A 16,975-nucleotide genomic window follows, 5' to 3' on the forward strand; every position below is an offset into this window, starting at 1 on the left:
AATCTAATATGGTTAACGTTAATAGCCAGTGAGAAGTGAGCAAAGCATCTTATCAGGAAACAAGATGGGCTCGCATGTGGAAGCTATAAGAACATGTTATTTAACTTTAAGTAGTGGCTTTGTTTTGGAGTTAGAAAAGACCTTTTATGTTCCAAGTTTTTCTAGAAACTTGATTTCAGTTTCAAGGCTTGTACCTTTTGGATATTCCTTAAACTTTTCAGAAGAATCTTTCAGTCTATTCTATAAATCTGATTATGTTGGGAATGGTATTTTGTCTAATGGTCTTTACTGCAAAACAAAGTCACATATGATTCAATGCATGTTCACACTGGCACTAAAAGATGATGATTGATAACACTTCTTCATGAATAACACATCTTCATTGATTCCCCTCTAGTCATGGTAAGCAATTGGTTTGCAAGCTCAAGAAGTCATTGTATGGTTTAAAACAAGCATCCTCCCAATGGTATTTGAAATTCCATAATGTAATTTCTTCTTTTGGTTTTGTAGAAAACATTATGGATCAATGTATATACCTGAAGGTTAGTGGGAGTAAAATTTGTTTTCTTGTTTTATATGTGGATGACCTTTTGCTAGCAACCAATGATAAGAGTTTGCTACATGAGGTGAGACAATTCCTCTCTAAAAGTTTTGATATGAAGGATATAGGTGAGGCATCTTATGTCATTGGCATTAAGATCCATAGAGACAGATTTTGAGGCATCTTGGGTCTGTCCCAGGAAACCTATATTAATAAAATTTTAGAGAGATTTGAGATGAAGGATTGTTCACCAAGTATAGCTCCCATTGTGAAGGGTGATAGGTTCAATTTGAACCAATGCCCGAAGAACGACTTAGAAAGGGAAAAAATGAAGAACATTCCATATGCTTCTGCTGTCGGAAGCCTAATGTAGGAATGTTGGGACGATGTCAGAGTGATCCAGGTTTAGACCACTGGAGAGCTGCAAAGAAAGTAATGAGGTACCTTCAAGGGACCAAAGACTACATGCTTATGTATATCCTGTTTGAGGCTGCTTTACATGGTGTATGGCTTAAGAATTTCATTTCTGGGCTTAGAATTATGGATTCTATATCTAAGCCATTGAGAATATATTGTGATAATTCAGCTGCTGGTTTTATGGCTAAAAAAGTGGGAGTCGAAATAAACACATCGACATTAAGTTTTTAGCTATAAGGGAACGTGTTAAAGAAAATAAAGTGGTCATTGAGCACGTCAGCACTGAGTTAATGATCGATGATCCTTTGACTAAGGGCATGCCACCGTTTAAATTCAAGGATCATGTATTGAATATGGGACTTGGTTCCATTATGCAGTTTTTTCATTGTATGGACAATGTTAATGAAATTCTTAATTATTGTGATGTTTTTTCTCATATTTATGTGCACCTTAAGTTGATTTGAGAAAATTCATTTAAGAAGGACCAAGAATAAACATAGGGTTTATTCATTAAGATATTGTTGCCACATAAATTATAATAAGAATAAATGCATAGTAATACATGGAAGATAATACTCGTCATAAGAGGACTTATCGCCATGATTCATGTATCTATTACTTAATAAAGTTTGTCAATGGTTTTTGAGACATTAAGTTTGGAAGTATGGACCAAGTGGGAGAATGTTAAGCTCCATTGATTTTACACAAAAGCTACCTTGATTTATGGAATTGCAGCTTTTCTTAACTTATGGAAACCAACTGCAGTAGTTTCCTTAAGTTAAGAAAATCAACTGCAATTACTAAATTTATAATTAGGAGCTACTAAAGTGGTCCATCACTTTGATCTGATCTCTACCTTGATTTGTGGTTTTTCTAACACATAGCTTTTAGAAGCTTGATGGAAGCTTAGCTATATGTTCATCTGTTGGTCCCCAAGCTCATATCTCAACCCCCTTCAGTTCTACACCATCTAGCTGAGATAGCAGAGCTCGGAAGTGCCTTCAGAATTTTGTGTTCTTTTGTTTGGACAGAAGCTGGAGTGCTGAAGGAGAAGCTTGTGGACTGTGGCCTGCATCAATACATCACCAATGGCTGGAGGTAACTCGTATCCCTGGGCAATAAGGTTTAATGATTCTTTGAGTTTATTCCGCATGCAGAATCATTGTTAAAATTGTAGAATATCTAACAAACCTATCTCCTACTGACTCTATTAGACCTCCTCTACGCTAGCTGGGCTGGTACTATCTCCTAAGCTCACTGACCCATGGCTTGGCCAACTCACTGACCTGTACGATTAACCTGTTCACCTAAGGCTGGGATCACCAACCCTGGAAGATAAGATTGATTGATTTACCTGTCTCACCTCCAGCAAGTCTCACCTCCTAACCCTGGGAAGATATGAGTGGCTGGCTGGAAGCTGGAAGAGTTGCAGGCTGGTCCTCCTTACCGACTAAGAGGTCTTGGGCTGATGAGCCTACCTCTCTATCGAAATAGCTATAAGTCTTGCTTAAGTCAATGTCTAGGGCTAAAAGTAGGGAGGCATAACGTTAGCTAAGGCTTGGAATATCCTCAATTTGATTCTTTGATTGGAGGCATAACAATAGCTAAGGCTTGGAACACCTTCAATTTGATTCTCTTCCCCAATCATGGTACTATAAACAGTCCCCCTATCATGTATCCCATAAGTTCTATAGTTCGAATACATGCAGTATAGCAGTTTGTGCATACCAGCACGGATCCTTAGGCTCTCACAGCAATAACAGAAAGAAATACACTATCTTTCTCAATATACTAAAATATACGTTTCTATACCCTCAAAACAACAAAATACTTTAGGTATTTTGTCATTCACTTATCCATGCAAACCATTTCTTTTATTTGGTCAACCACCTTATTTGTATCATAAAAGTACATATTCTATTCTCACATGATAGTTTAGGTATGGTCTAAGAGCTAATTTCACTTTATGTCATATTTTATTCTCACATGATATTTTAAGTATGGTAGCTAATTTCACCTTGAAATTTATGAGATAATTGAAAAGGAAAAACTTTTTTAAGATGCCTAAATAAAATGTTAATTTTAATCTTCTAAATTGGAGCTCATGAAGTTCTTATATTACACTAACTTTATCAGATTCTTAAACTATCAATTATACTACAACTTCTCATTAATTAAATTAATTATTATAGTATTTTTGATGATCTCAATAGTCTAAAAGACCTCCCATAACTATCCTTTAATGATTAAGCCAAAAATCAATGCCCCTATTTCACACTCTTATGTCTTGTTGATTTTCATTGCTATTTGAAGCAAGAATCTTTTTATTACTCATGTAGATTTTTTGTGCTTGTAATCAAGTACTAACTATAACCTTATTAAGGGATGAAAACCCAAACTCTAAGAGAATATTTAGGTATGGAATATTGTTTTATAATAAAGGATGGCCCCTGGATATTCCCAAATCTATGATCCAGATAAAGGATGCCTCAATACCCTTTTGCATATTCAGATTCTGAGATAATTCTTCTCTCTTTAAAAAATTAAAATACAATAATATGCAATCTAGCTACGCTGATGTACAAAGATGTACGATTATTTCTACCAGCATGTGGAGCGATCTTGCTTAATAGTTTGTTCAATGAACGAATGAAGATGAATGCCAGGGGATTTGAGCAACTGCCCAAATGGAGAAAATGCCTGCTCATCATTGCTCGAGAATGCCAACGATGGCGTCGGAAACATTCCCTGTATGTAGACGTAGAACGAAGACGACCGCCGTGAAGGTTTTGCTGCCAATGGCCGCTGCCCTGGAATTGTAAGTCATCCTCGTTGAAACCGTGATCGTGAGAATCCATGGCCGGAGAATCCACTGGCTTGATTTGACGGTCCACGTGCTGCCAAGTGGTGCTCATCAACTGGCCAGATCTGAGGGTTGCGAGTGCCAAGTGGCAACCATCCACCAGCCTAATCTGAGGGTCCATGTGATGCCAAGTGGTGAACAGATCTGACATCTCAGCCGTCAGATCTGAAGAATCTGGACCATCGGATCTGTGCGATCTAGACCGTCCAATCTGGGCGATCTCAGCCGTTAGATCATTTTGATCTCATCCGTTCGATCTGTACAATATGAACCGTACGATGAACCCGATCTGGACCGTTGGATCTGCACGATCTAGACTGTCCGATCTACCCAATCTTGACCGTCTGATCAACGCGATATGGACCGTCCGATCAACACGATCTGGATCATTGGATCTTGATGATCTCAGCCGTCAGATCTACTCAATCTAGGCCGTTAGATCTATTTGATTTTAACCGTCAGATCTACTCAATCTAGACCGTCAGATCTATTTGATTTTAACCGTCAGATCTACTCAATCTAGACCGTCAGATCTATTTGATTTTAACCGTCAGATCTGATCAATCTATGCCGTTAGATCTATTTGATTTTAATCGTCAGATCTGCTCAATCTAGGCCGTCAGATCTAAAGAATCTGCACCATTGGATTGGTGTGATCTTGACTGTCCAATATGGGTGATCTCAGTCGTCAGATCTGTTTGATCTCATTCGTTTGATGAGCGAGATCTGAACCATCCGATCAAGCTGAACTGGACCATTGGATCTGCACGATCAGAACCGTTTGATCAGTACGATCTGGACCGTCGAATATTAACGTTCTCAGCCGTCAGATATGTTTGATCTCATCCATCCAGTCAGACCGATCTGCACCGTCCAATCAGCATAATCTGGACCGTTGGATATCAACGTTCTCAGCCGTCAGATGTATTTGATCTCATCCGTCCAGTCAGACCGATCTGCGCCGTCCGATCAGTGGGATCTTGACCGTTGGATATCAACGTTCGCAGCCGTCAGATGTATTTGATCTCATCCGTCCAGTCAAACCGATCTACACCGTCCAACCAGCGCGATCTGGACCATCCGATCTACAACTTTGTGACCGTCGGATCTGGGTGATGCACCAAATCTACGGTTTAGGTGGTGCCAGGTGCGCTTTTGAGATACCAAAGCTTGGGATTTTCAGCTGTTGAAGCCACGGCCCGGAGATCAGCGGCTGATATTCCACTCAGCGGATAATATATCCGATAACGTATTTCCCATAATTTATCAACTGATAACTTATTTATTAATACTTATCACGCATAAGTTATACACAGATAACTTATATTCTATAACTCATCCACCGATAAGTTATTGCTAAATTATACACAGGTAACTTATCAGCAGATAAGTTATGTTTCAATAAGTTATCATGATAATTCCTTAGTTATAACTTATCAGTAGATAAGTCGTCTTCCAATAAGTTATCTTCTGATAAGTTATTCTCAGAACTTATGCAGGAAAATTTTAAACTATATCTCATCATTGATAAGTTCTAATCCGGAGCTTATCAGTAATAAGTTCTCATAAGGACTTATCAATATATAAGTTCTTTTGGATAAGTTATCAGAAGGTAAGTTCTGCGCTGATAACGTATCCTACCAATATCAATAAGTTATCCAAAAAAACCAATGAAAACTTATCGTTGAAGAACTTGTCCCTATCTTCCGATAAATTATGTGCTGGAGAACATGGTGAGGTTGAAGAGCTTCTGGGTTGTTTTATATTATTAAACTTTTTAATATAATAATATGAGATTAATAAATGTAAAAATATTTAGTAAAGATTTTCTAAATAAATAATTGACATTTTTATTAGAAATTTCTATAAGTTAAAAATGAAATATTTAGAAGTATGTGATATAATATAATTAATATTTAAATTTTAAATTATGAATAAACATTGTTTCAAATTAGATTTTATTTTATTTATTTAAATTTTTCTATTTTAATTTAATAAATATTTAGAAGCATTTGATATAATATAATTAATATCTAAATTTTAAATTATGAATAAACAATGTTTCAAGTTAAATTTTATTGTATTTTTTTTGTTTTAATTTATAAAGATTATATTTTATTTCAAGCTAGATTTTATTTTATTTATTTAAATTTCTTCCATTTTTTTTTATTAACATTATATCTTATTATATCTTATATTTTATTTACATTTTCTTATAGAATTTACCTCATTGTTTTAGATGTAAAAAATTATATATATTTTTTATATTTTATTTTATTTATTTTAATTTTTTTCCATTTTAATTTTTTAAGATTATATTTTATTTACATTTTCTTATATTTTATATAAAAAATTATATTTTTTATATACCACTTCATGCATAAGAGATGATCTCAAGTTGAAAGCCACAATTGTGTTTTATTAGTAAATCTAGAAACCAATTTGAAAATGTAATATAATTGTTTACAATAAAGTTGAAATATGGCAAAGAGAGAGAGATTGGATGCAACAAAATGAATCACCAAGATAAATCTAGAATTTGGGTTCATTATGATTAGAAAGGATAGAATTTGTGTTCATTATGATTAGAAAGGATAGGCCTTTGATATAGAGGAACGTGGCTCTCCTAATTTCTCCACTATATAACATGGTTATGACCATGCATCTAGGACATCATGGATGAAATAAGAAGAGCAATACATGTTATTGAGCAACGAGTTAAAATGAAAACTGTAAGCATGAACCAATAATTTTAACTCCACACTGTAACAAGAAAATTGTTGGAGTAGAGGAATTCACGAGTTATTGAGCTCATGAGAGTTTTCATTATTTATGTAGAAGAAAGCAGGAGGTATTGTGCTAATGAAGGTGTTGAGTATGAGGAATTCCAACCACTCATCTCCAAGCAACCCAAAGAAGAAGGATAATCTATATGGAAAATAAAATTCAAGTGGCAGCCTAGATGTAGTGGGTGTTGGATATGGTTGTAGGATTTGTGCCAGTGGCAGCTTGATGGGCATTGGATTTGGTAACCAAATTTGTGCCAAGTGACAAATTGGCGCGCATTGGATCTATCCGTGAGATTTGTGCCAAGTGGCAGCTTGGCATGCACTAGATATGACCTATGGATATGCGTTAAGTGGTAGTTAGTGGGTGTTGGATTTGACATCTGGATATGTGCTAAGTGTTGGCCTAGCGAGCGTTTGATTTGGACATTGTTTTGTGCCAAGTGGTAGCGTAACCGGGGCCAAATCTAGTCATTGGATCAGCCCCAAGTGGTGGACTAGAATGCCTAATGTTTGGTCTTTGAATATCCACCAAGTGGCAACCTAGCGGCCTTTAGATCTGGCTCCCGAGTTTACACCAAGTGGTGGTCTAGTAGGCGTCAATATACCCATGTGCCTCTTACAGAGCCACTAGATTATGGTCATGTGGCCATTACAAAGTCGTCAGATCTCTAATTGAGCAACGTGGTTGTTTCACTGTCGTTAGATATGGTCATCACATTCCCCCCGTGACAGATAGAGACATGCTATATCTAGGAAATCAATTGTAGTCACATGGCTATCGCAGAATCGTCAAATCTGGGCCTCGATTCATGCCACCTAGAGCACTTAAAGTCATTAGATCTAAGCATTGGATTCATGCCACATGACGAGATTAGAACAACAAATAATGGCCATCAGATTCATGCCACTTTGCGTGCTCACAAACGCTTGATCTTGTTATTTATTCACGCCACTTGGCATACTCGCAAAATGAACAATTTGACCCTCTGACACACGCCACTTTGCATACTCGCAAAATGAACAATTTGACCCTCTGACACATGCCACTTGGCAAGATCTCAGTGGCCACATGGTTTGCTCTAGATGTCAATTGGAGACCACACGTTAAGTTGAAGTCGCCAAATTTAATCCACATTCTGATTTGACAGCCACTAGGTCTAGTTATTGAATTTCTACCTGACCTTGCCATTCAATTTATCCCACATGGTGAGTGAAGAGTGGCCCAATTTGACCAACGAATTTAACACGTCAAAAGTTGCACCTGCCATATTTGGTCATGGGTTTTCAGGCACGTGACACGTGGGCTAATTGATCTTCCCATTCAATTTCGCCTGCCATATTTCATCCACCATTTGTGATAGATATGGCTATGCACTCATAAACTGTGTACTTTCATGCAATAACTAGCTAAGGAGAACTTTGGATGAGCATTGTTCATATGTTGTAGATGCCTTCGCCTAATGACTAGCTAAGGAGAACCGACCCAAATTTGTTTTGGGCGCTCTAGTTGTTCATATATGAGTGTTTCAATTAACAAATAAAACCTTTACTATTGAACCTAAAAAAAAAAAAACCTTTCCTTGGAGTTTGAGTGAGGGGTCTCTTTATTGAAGTTTATCATACCTAGATATGCACGAACACCATTGCGACAAGTGAGCTAACTGATCTAGTCGTTTGATTTGGCCCGCCATATTTCATCAACCATTCGTGATAGATATGGTTATTCACTCACAGAGTGTGTCCTTTCATGCAATAACTAGTAAAGGAGAACTTTGGATGAGCATTGTTCATGTGATGTAGATGCCTTCACCTAATGACCAACTAAGGAGAACCGACCCAAATTTGTTTCGGGTACTCTAGTTGTTCATACATGAGTGTTTCAATTAAAAAAAAAAACATTTACTATTGAATCCCCAAAAAACCCTTTTACTTGGAGTTTGAGTGAGGGATCTCTTTACTAAAGTTTATCATACCTAGATATGTATGAACATCATTTCCTAGATATGCACAACAATACCTAGGTGGATCTTGCTGGAGTGTGCAATAAGGCTACTATTAATTGAAATTCTCCTTAATCTTAATAATTGCTTGTGAACTTTATTTATCTTCTTGTGTTTATTTATTATATCATTTCATCAAACAATTATAAAATGCATAAACAGTAAAGACAATGGACACAAAAATTAGGTTTCAAGCTAGGGAAAAACCCCTCCAAGGGGAAAACCAAGACCCAAACCTCAAGACCAAAGCCTCCTCCTGCACCAAGTTAGCCCTCCAAGAAGCCCTTCCAATTAGGTCAAAGGCCATCCAAGTCAACAAGAGTTAAACCCTTCCATAACTGCACCAAACTCAGAATTTCACCCCCCAACTTCAATATTCGGACCTGCATTAGGTCTGCAACTTCGACCCCTGCAATAGCTCAGGATCTTCACATGTGTGAGAGAGATTAAGGCAAAACCTTGATTAAAAACTTCATTTTTTTCTTCCTTCTTGCTTCAACTTCTTTTCTCCTTGCCTTTCTAGACTTTCTCCTTGAACTTCACACCTTAGATCGAACTTCTTGATTGCATATGGAATTGGTTTCCAAATGAGGTTCACCAGCTTCTATTTATACTCATATGTGGAGGTCAAATAGCCCTCTTTGGGCGGACTTGTCTCTGGTAAGGTTGACTTATGGTAGGAGGCTTATTTTGAATGTCTTGACTCTAAATAAATTCCTTTACATGGTACATCTTGCTCAAATGGGTTTTATATACATGACATTGACTCTCTTGACTCATGATAATAAATCTTATGAATGAAAAACCCCAAAATCTTGAAGAACATGCTTTACGTAGAAGACCAATCAAAAGAAGCATGAAACCCATGCTTTAAAATAATAATTTAGTTTCTTCTTTTGCTTATTACAAAAGATATATATAATGACATGAGAAAAATGACAATTATGAAGATCGAAACTAGTTATATTTTCCAACACTCCCTCTTAACTAGGAATGTATTCATAATTGGACACCCTAGTACACGGTTCTTCTCAAGCCGAAGAGTTTTCATAAGAAGAGTCAGATTGGTAAGTTATCTTTAAGCTTCAACATTGTGACCAACATTGTCAACATAGTAAGGCCTTAACTTTGACAATCTCTTTCATAAGAGCATAATGTTAGGAGGCTTTACGTGAGATACCACACTACCTCTACAAGGTACGTACTCCATTTGGATGTTCATTAGGTATGTCCTTGTAGGACTATTCTTATCTTGGATTCTGAATCCTCAAATAATATCGGTCCTCTTTGACCACTCTTGTCTTGGATGTATGTCCAATCCTCAAAGAGTGTTGGTCCATTCCTATCTTGGATTTTTCTATCCTCAAGCAAATCATAGATGCTTTATCTAATCCTCCATCCACCATTCTCCATGGTCTTCACATAGACTTACGGTTGTTAGTCCTTGTCAAGTGCATGACACATGAAGAAGAAAATACAATTGTGATGTTCATCATCACTCCCTCTCAACCAGAGAGTAGATCCCTATTTCCTCTTGATTAGGGAATATATCCTTGCTCCTATTTAAGGAGACTCCTTTACTCCCTCTCAAATATAGAGGATATTCTTGACTTCCTTTCAATTGGGAAGTTATAGCCACAAACTCTTTAGCTTTTCATCATCAGCTATCAATTCTTCATGGAGATAGTTGAAAGGCTTCCTTTCTTTTCATTTGTATCATATTGAGTTGCTTCCTTCCTGGACATTATGGAGTCATTTTCTTACTTCAATCTTGTGACAGGGTTCAGGTCATCAATCTTGCATATCACTTTCCTCTATTCATCATCAATGAAGGCATTATATTGAGCCTTTTCAAACTTCAAGCTAGTCATAGCGCCCTCTTAAACATGAAAGTGATCTTTGTTGAATAATATCAGGTTATCTTCTTTCACTGCTACCTTTCAATCCCAAGGTGATGATGTCAACACATTGGCTTCTCAATTTCTAAAACCATATACTCAATTCATATGTTCATTGAATTGCATTTAGCACCCACATTCGAACTTGTCTCAATTGTCATCATGCATTCCTACAATATCCTTCCAAGTAGTAAAACAATATGTTAGCCATATAACCAATATCCAAATATTAAATATCATAGTTACCTTGTCATGATGGTCCTTTCATCAAAGCATAAACTTACTTGAGTTCTTCGAGATCAACATCCTTTCGCATGATCCATCTCCATATGAGTCTTTCCATGCATTCATTTTAATCAGAGTGCCCATGGATAAAACTTGATTACCAAGCTACAATATCTTCCTCGGAGTTGTCATTGTTAACTCCCTTTCTTTCTTCCGGAGACTATACTTGATGTTGATCAAAATTATTATATGCCATGCAATTTTGTGAGAGATTCTTGATCTCCATTTATTCCAAAGCATGTCAAATTTCTTCTTTCGAGCATCATGCAACCATATGGAATACTTATTGAGCACATTCATAACTAACTATTCCTTCAGGATTCTTGTAGCTATGAACCATGCTCTAGGGAAGAATAACTTCAAATATGCATACCTTTGTTTTTCATATAATCATCTAGCCATCCTTTGATCAAGCTTGCTTCTTATACTTGTCAAAGATAAGTTTCCTTTTCCAAGAAGAGAAAGACTTTCATTATGCCTTTCATACTGTAACTTGACCATTAGCATTCCTTCATCCTTTAGTAATATTGTTTCCAAACTAGATGGAATATATACCAGTCATAATGTTGCTTCCAAGAATCTTCCATAATGATGATTCTTATAGGATCTTGAGGATCCTTCTTTGCAAAATGACTACCTCTAACATGATGTTGGAAAATGCTTGGATGAACTATAATATGCAATATGATTCCAAACTTATCATTATCTTTAAACTAGATATCTTTCCCAAAGAAAATTAAACAAGTAGATTATAATATTTCTATTATCACGTGCTTCTATCTATGATGACATTCTTTTTACAAAACCAAGACTCTTCTAGAGTAATAATGCATGCTCTACATTTTATTTAAAGAAATGATTTTTTTATAAAGAACCTAATAGAGATGAGACTTCCTTCAATAATAGAAATCTTTTGATTCTCTCCTTTCGGCTTCTTCTCAGGTTCTCCATTTCCTAGGCTATATGAGATTCACTTTCCTTCCTTTTGTAGTTCACTTTCTTGTTTAGACAATCCCTTTTAAAGTGTCCATACTCATTGCATCCAAAGCATTGAAGCTTGGGCATGTTTGTCTTCTTCTTGGACTTTCCAAACTTCCCTTTCCTCAACTTCTTGGTTCTTGCAATGAAGGCTTGAGATCTTTCATTTGATTTAGTATCATATTTTGTCTTGATCCTAGATTCTTCCAAGATACATTGAGCCCATAATTCATCGAAGGGTGTAGTATCTTTCTTTGAGTAGATGCTCATTGCAAAACTACTCCAATCAGGTGGCAAATCATTTAATACACAAATAATCATCTCAGAGTATGTAACAGTCTCCCCAAGCCCTTGCAATTGGTCTCTTATTTGTGATATCTTCATTAGATAGGTGGCCATGTCTTCATATTTTGATTTCCTTATTCTATATAGTTGATTCCTCAAGGAAATATTTTGACCTTGTGTACTTATGGAGTACAACTTTACCAACTTATCATACATAGCCTTTGATTTCTTCAAATTAGCAACAAATAGAACAAGATGATCTTTAATGGACACAATAACGATCCTTTGTGTTGTTAAATGTAACTAGGTTCGGTCTTCATAATGACATGTAATTATGATCTTTGTAAATAATGAAACGAAGAGAATAAAATTATTTTTGTAATGCCTTGCTTCATGGGTTTCATGAGCAAGATTTTTTTTCTAGTTGGCTCCCATTGAGAGACTTAGGATTTATCATTAGAGTCAAAGAGTCAATGTCATCTATGAATAAGCCCTTCTTGGGCATGTTTCAATTGTATATAAGCCTATATAGCCCTCCAATGACAAGCACATAGCCCCCTCTTCCTATGTCGGCCTCAAGACGTATGAAGGAACTCATGTCGGCTCACATTAAGGAGACACTCATTCGAATGTTCATGTCGGCTAAATTATATGGACGAATTACTATATATATGAGGCTAGGCTCTTCGCATTAGCACAATTCAGACTTCACATATCTTTGATATTTTGCAGAACAAAAGTTCGGATTATACTCTGAATTCGGATGGGCAGTCACAGTGTATAGCTTGGATGATAGTGCAGAAGAAAGTTAGGATAAGAAGCTCAGACTAGGGTACATGAGTATAAAGATAAGCTCGGTGCAGTCAAGGGAAAACTCTCGGTACAACAAGGAGAAATATTGAAGAAATTACAATGAACAAGTTTCAGTACTAGCATAAAGAACATCTCCATGTGTCGGTTAAAAAACACAGCCTTAATGTCATTACAGTACATTTCTATCACATATTAGTGATCATCACAAATTGGTCTATCCACAGTTTGTTATGAAGCTATTTCTGTACCTTTTGTTTCGGTGTCTCTATAGTGAGCAAGGCTCAGAACTATCACAGTTAACGATATCAATGAAGACTCAAATGCCATCGTAGAAATAAGATCTCTTTGACAAGGTACCGGTGGAAGCTGTGTCTCGATGCTAAGAAGAGTGAAGTGGAAGAGGAGTCAAGAAGAAGGGTGAAAGTCAAGAAATCTTGTGTCTTGGTCTTGGAGAGGCTAATAGATCAAGAGTCTTTGTCTTGGTATTTGCCAATTGGACTCTCTATAAGAAGAATTTGTGTGGGTTTTCCTCTTAAAGAGTGAGAGGTTTTGGCCCTGGCTCATAGCCTACATGATGTGTCTCTTGTTTATTTATGTTCATGCATTGGTTATTGTTTGATGAATAAGAACAATAATAATCTAAGTAGAAGAAGATCCTAATCTAAAGAAGTAAATAGCATTCACAAGCAGTCACTAATAAAGAGAAACCACCTAATTCACAATGCCTAGATTTATCAACATGGAATCAGAGCTAAGGTGTCAAAGTCAAGAAAAGGGCATGCAATCATAGAGACACTAAAGGATCGAGTTTTTAAGAAAGGCATCAAAGCAATTCGAAAGGCATCAAAGTGAAACTTCAAGATCTACATTGAAGAATCAAACCCTAGATCGAAGAAGCAATTTACACCAGCAAAAGTTTTGGATCCTCTAAGTCATCATTAAAAGACCACAAAGACCCTCATCAAGTCAAAGAGATCTATAATACAAGGTATCCCAAAGTATATACATCCAAGAGAAGGACTTCAAGGAATAAGATCACATCATCTTAGAGAAATTTGAAACCTTAGAATCATTTCTGATCTACACTCATTCACCGCCGAAGGAGTCAAAGAATATTAAAGGCTAGAAGGCATTGTCATCATCTTCAAAAGCTATAAGGAAAGTTCCCTCTCATTGTAGCAAGGATCCCCTCCTTATCCTTGAATAAGATCATCCGAGGAAGCATCAAAACATCCTCATCAACTACGATCAACAAAGGAAGCTAGATCTAAAGGTGTTGACATCATAAAAGGAGCAATATCCTCCATTGAAGAAGGGATTTTCATTTGGAAGAAGATCATCCAAAAGGAGCATTAATACATCTTCTTCAACCACCATCAAAGTGATCAAGCTGAATATTTCATCTTCACTTGTAAAGTAAGTATCTTTCATTCTATAATCAAATTTGGTAAAATGAATTCATTTTGCAAGATGTATAAGCTGGTTGGGTCATCGAAATTCCTTGCATTGAAAAGAAGGATATGCATAGTTCTCAAAGAAATTGAAGTCATTGAACATATCAATGGAAAGGTCTCCTCTGAATACATGGAAATGGATTCTTATGAAAGGTCCCCTCATATAGCAGTATTGGAGACATCAAAGAGATATATATTATAGGTTGGTAGAGCTATTCTATGAAGATGCGATAAAGAAGGTCATATCACTTAGATATGATCTACTCAAATTGAACGAATCAAAGGACAAAGGGTTATCTTTGTAAGATATCAATTGCAAGATCTGGGAGAGATAATCCTCGTAATTTTAAATGCACTAACTAATGAACGAGGTAAAAATTTCTACGAGGATAATAAGGCTATCCCATTCAACTACTTGTGGTTTCTATGCAAGATAAAAGAAGATAGGTTGAGGGAAAAAGTGTTGAAGGATCGAATGAAATGATTCATACATTTTGTCGAAAGGAAAGAAGAACATAGCTAAGATTCAATGCCATGAACATTATAGGAAAGATTGTCCTTATCTTAAGAAGGGAAATAACAAGAAGAATAGAGAAGACGTCCATTTCACCGAAGAAGTGGAGGAAGCTAAAAGAAGGAAGTCCAAGGAAGAGAAAAAGCATTAGAAGTAAGAGCTCGTGACATCACCATAAGAAACATGAAGGATGTTTGATAGTCAACTTTGAAGGATATAGCTCTTGGTGACCTCATTGAAATATCAAAGGAAGAAGTCATCCAGGACAAGTCTCATCATACATCAGTCAAAAGGGAAACATCTGTTGAATAAGGATATGTGAGATCCTTAAGATTCTCTGATGGAATCCTCATCGGAGGATTCATTGATCTAGAGTGGAAGCAAGTGTTTCATCAGGAACTCCAACTTGTGGAATTCATGGGATGATGGTATGATGAAATAAGAGATGAAGTAGATCAAGGGGTTGAAGCTCTTGTCAATCAAGGAAGCTGCTAAAAGAAGCCTAGAAGACCTAAAGGTAAATGCAGTATGTATGCTTGTATTAATTACTATACAATCATGTTGTATGGTTGCAGGTAACTTGAATCACTGCTCTATTTTGAGAAGCATGATCAAAGGAAAGGAATCTCCTCCTATGAAAGAATGTCGGAAGGCATGGGTCACACTAGATGAAATCAACATAATATGTCCTCATATGAAGTAATGAGGTAGTTAACTACAATTGAGAAACTCTGAATGGAGCTCTTGGGAATGAAATATGCGAAGAAAAGAAAGGAAGAGATCATAAGACTATGCAACCATGGAAGAAGGCGTTCAACATCCGAGACCAAGAAGATTTGAATAGGAAATCTCCAGGAAAGATATGAAGGCTCTGATGGAAGTCTGGAAAAGATGGAGAACCTTGATAATGAATATATTTGGGAGATATGTCAACATGGATGCAGGAAGTTGATACCTACAGGAAGATGTCATGATGAAAGACCATCACAAAGGTAATTTTGATTTAAGTGTTCATTTCTTATTCTTTTGAACAAGTATCTGGATGGGCTTATGCAGGGCTACCGAAGGGAAGGACTATGAATGTTTTCCACGAAGAACCATGCAAAATATGCAATAACTTTCCAGAGAAAGAAATCTTGATGAAGGTAGCTTAACATGATGCAATTCCAGATGAAGACTGATGGATCAATTTTTGATGAAAAGAACGATGACATGACTAACTCATGGATAGAAGTGATGTATGGTTTGTGCTCTATGAAGAAGTCCCAAAAGATGAAGATTCCACAACAAAGAAGAAATTCATGACATCAAAGAAAGGATTTCTTCAAGAAGTTGGTTGTCCCATCATCTCCACCTGAGAAGCTGTTGAAGGTCCCTATTTTGAGAGGGAGCCTATACAGTTTCTTACTTGGAATAAACTTGGAAATTACTAAGCCAAGAGGGAGCTTAGGTACATTCCTTGTGTAGGGATGAGTAAATTCCTTTAATGGAATAGATATGTCCTCCCTAATTGAGAGGGAGAGATAGACACATCATTCTGGTCTTCACCTGGGAAGACAGAATGAGAGGATTGGGTAATCATTTGGCATTTGATACTCTTTGAGGATGAGATAGGGAATCCAATAGAAGAGTAGTCGTGGAGGACCGATATTCTTTGAGGGCTGGGGAGTCCAAGATAAGAATAGTCCTCATGGAACATACCTTGAGTACCCAGGTAGGATATGTTTCGAGAGAGACAATGATGAGAGTGTCTATAAATCATTGGTCTCGCCAGCATTGAGCTCAGATCTTTTGGAGAGATAGAGTTGTTAGTCAAGGCCTTGCAATGTAACAATGTTGGTTGATATGATGCTAAACAAATGGTTACCAACCCGATTCTTCTTATGAGAAATTATTCAGATTGAGAATGACCCAGTCACTCAATGCCATTATGAATACCTCCCTAGTTAAGAGGGAGTGTTGTAAAATGTAATTGGGTTCGGTCTTCATAATGACATGTAATTATGATCTTTGTAAATAATGAAATGAAGAGAATAAAGTTATTTTTGTAATGCTTTGCTTCATGGGTTTCATGAGCAAGAGATTTTATCTAGTTGTCTCCCATTGAGAGCCTTAGGATTTATCATTAGAATCAAAGA

The sequence above is a fragment of the Pinus tabuliformis genome, chromosome 6 (assembly GCF_031772625.1).
Source record: "Pinus tabuliformis cultivar Carrire ecotype Pingquan chromosome 6, CPIR1, whole genome shotgun sequence".
Taxonomy (NCBI): domain Eukaryota; kingdom Viridiplantae; phylum Streptophyta; class Pinopsida; order Pinales; family Pinaceae; genus Pinus; species Pinus tabuliformis.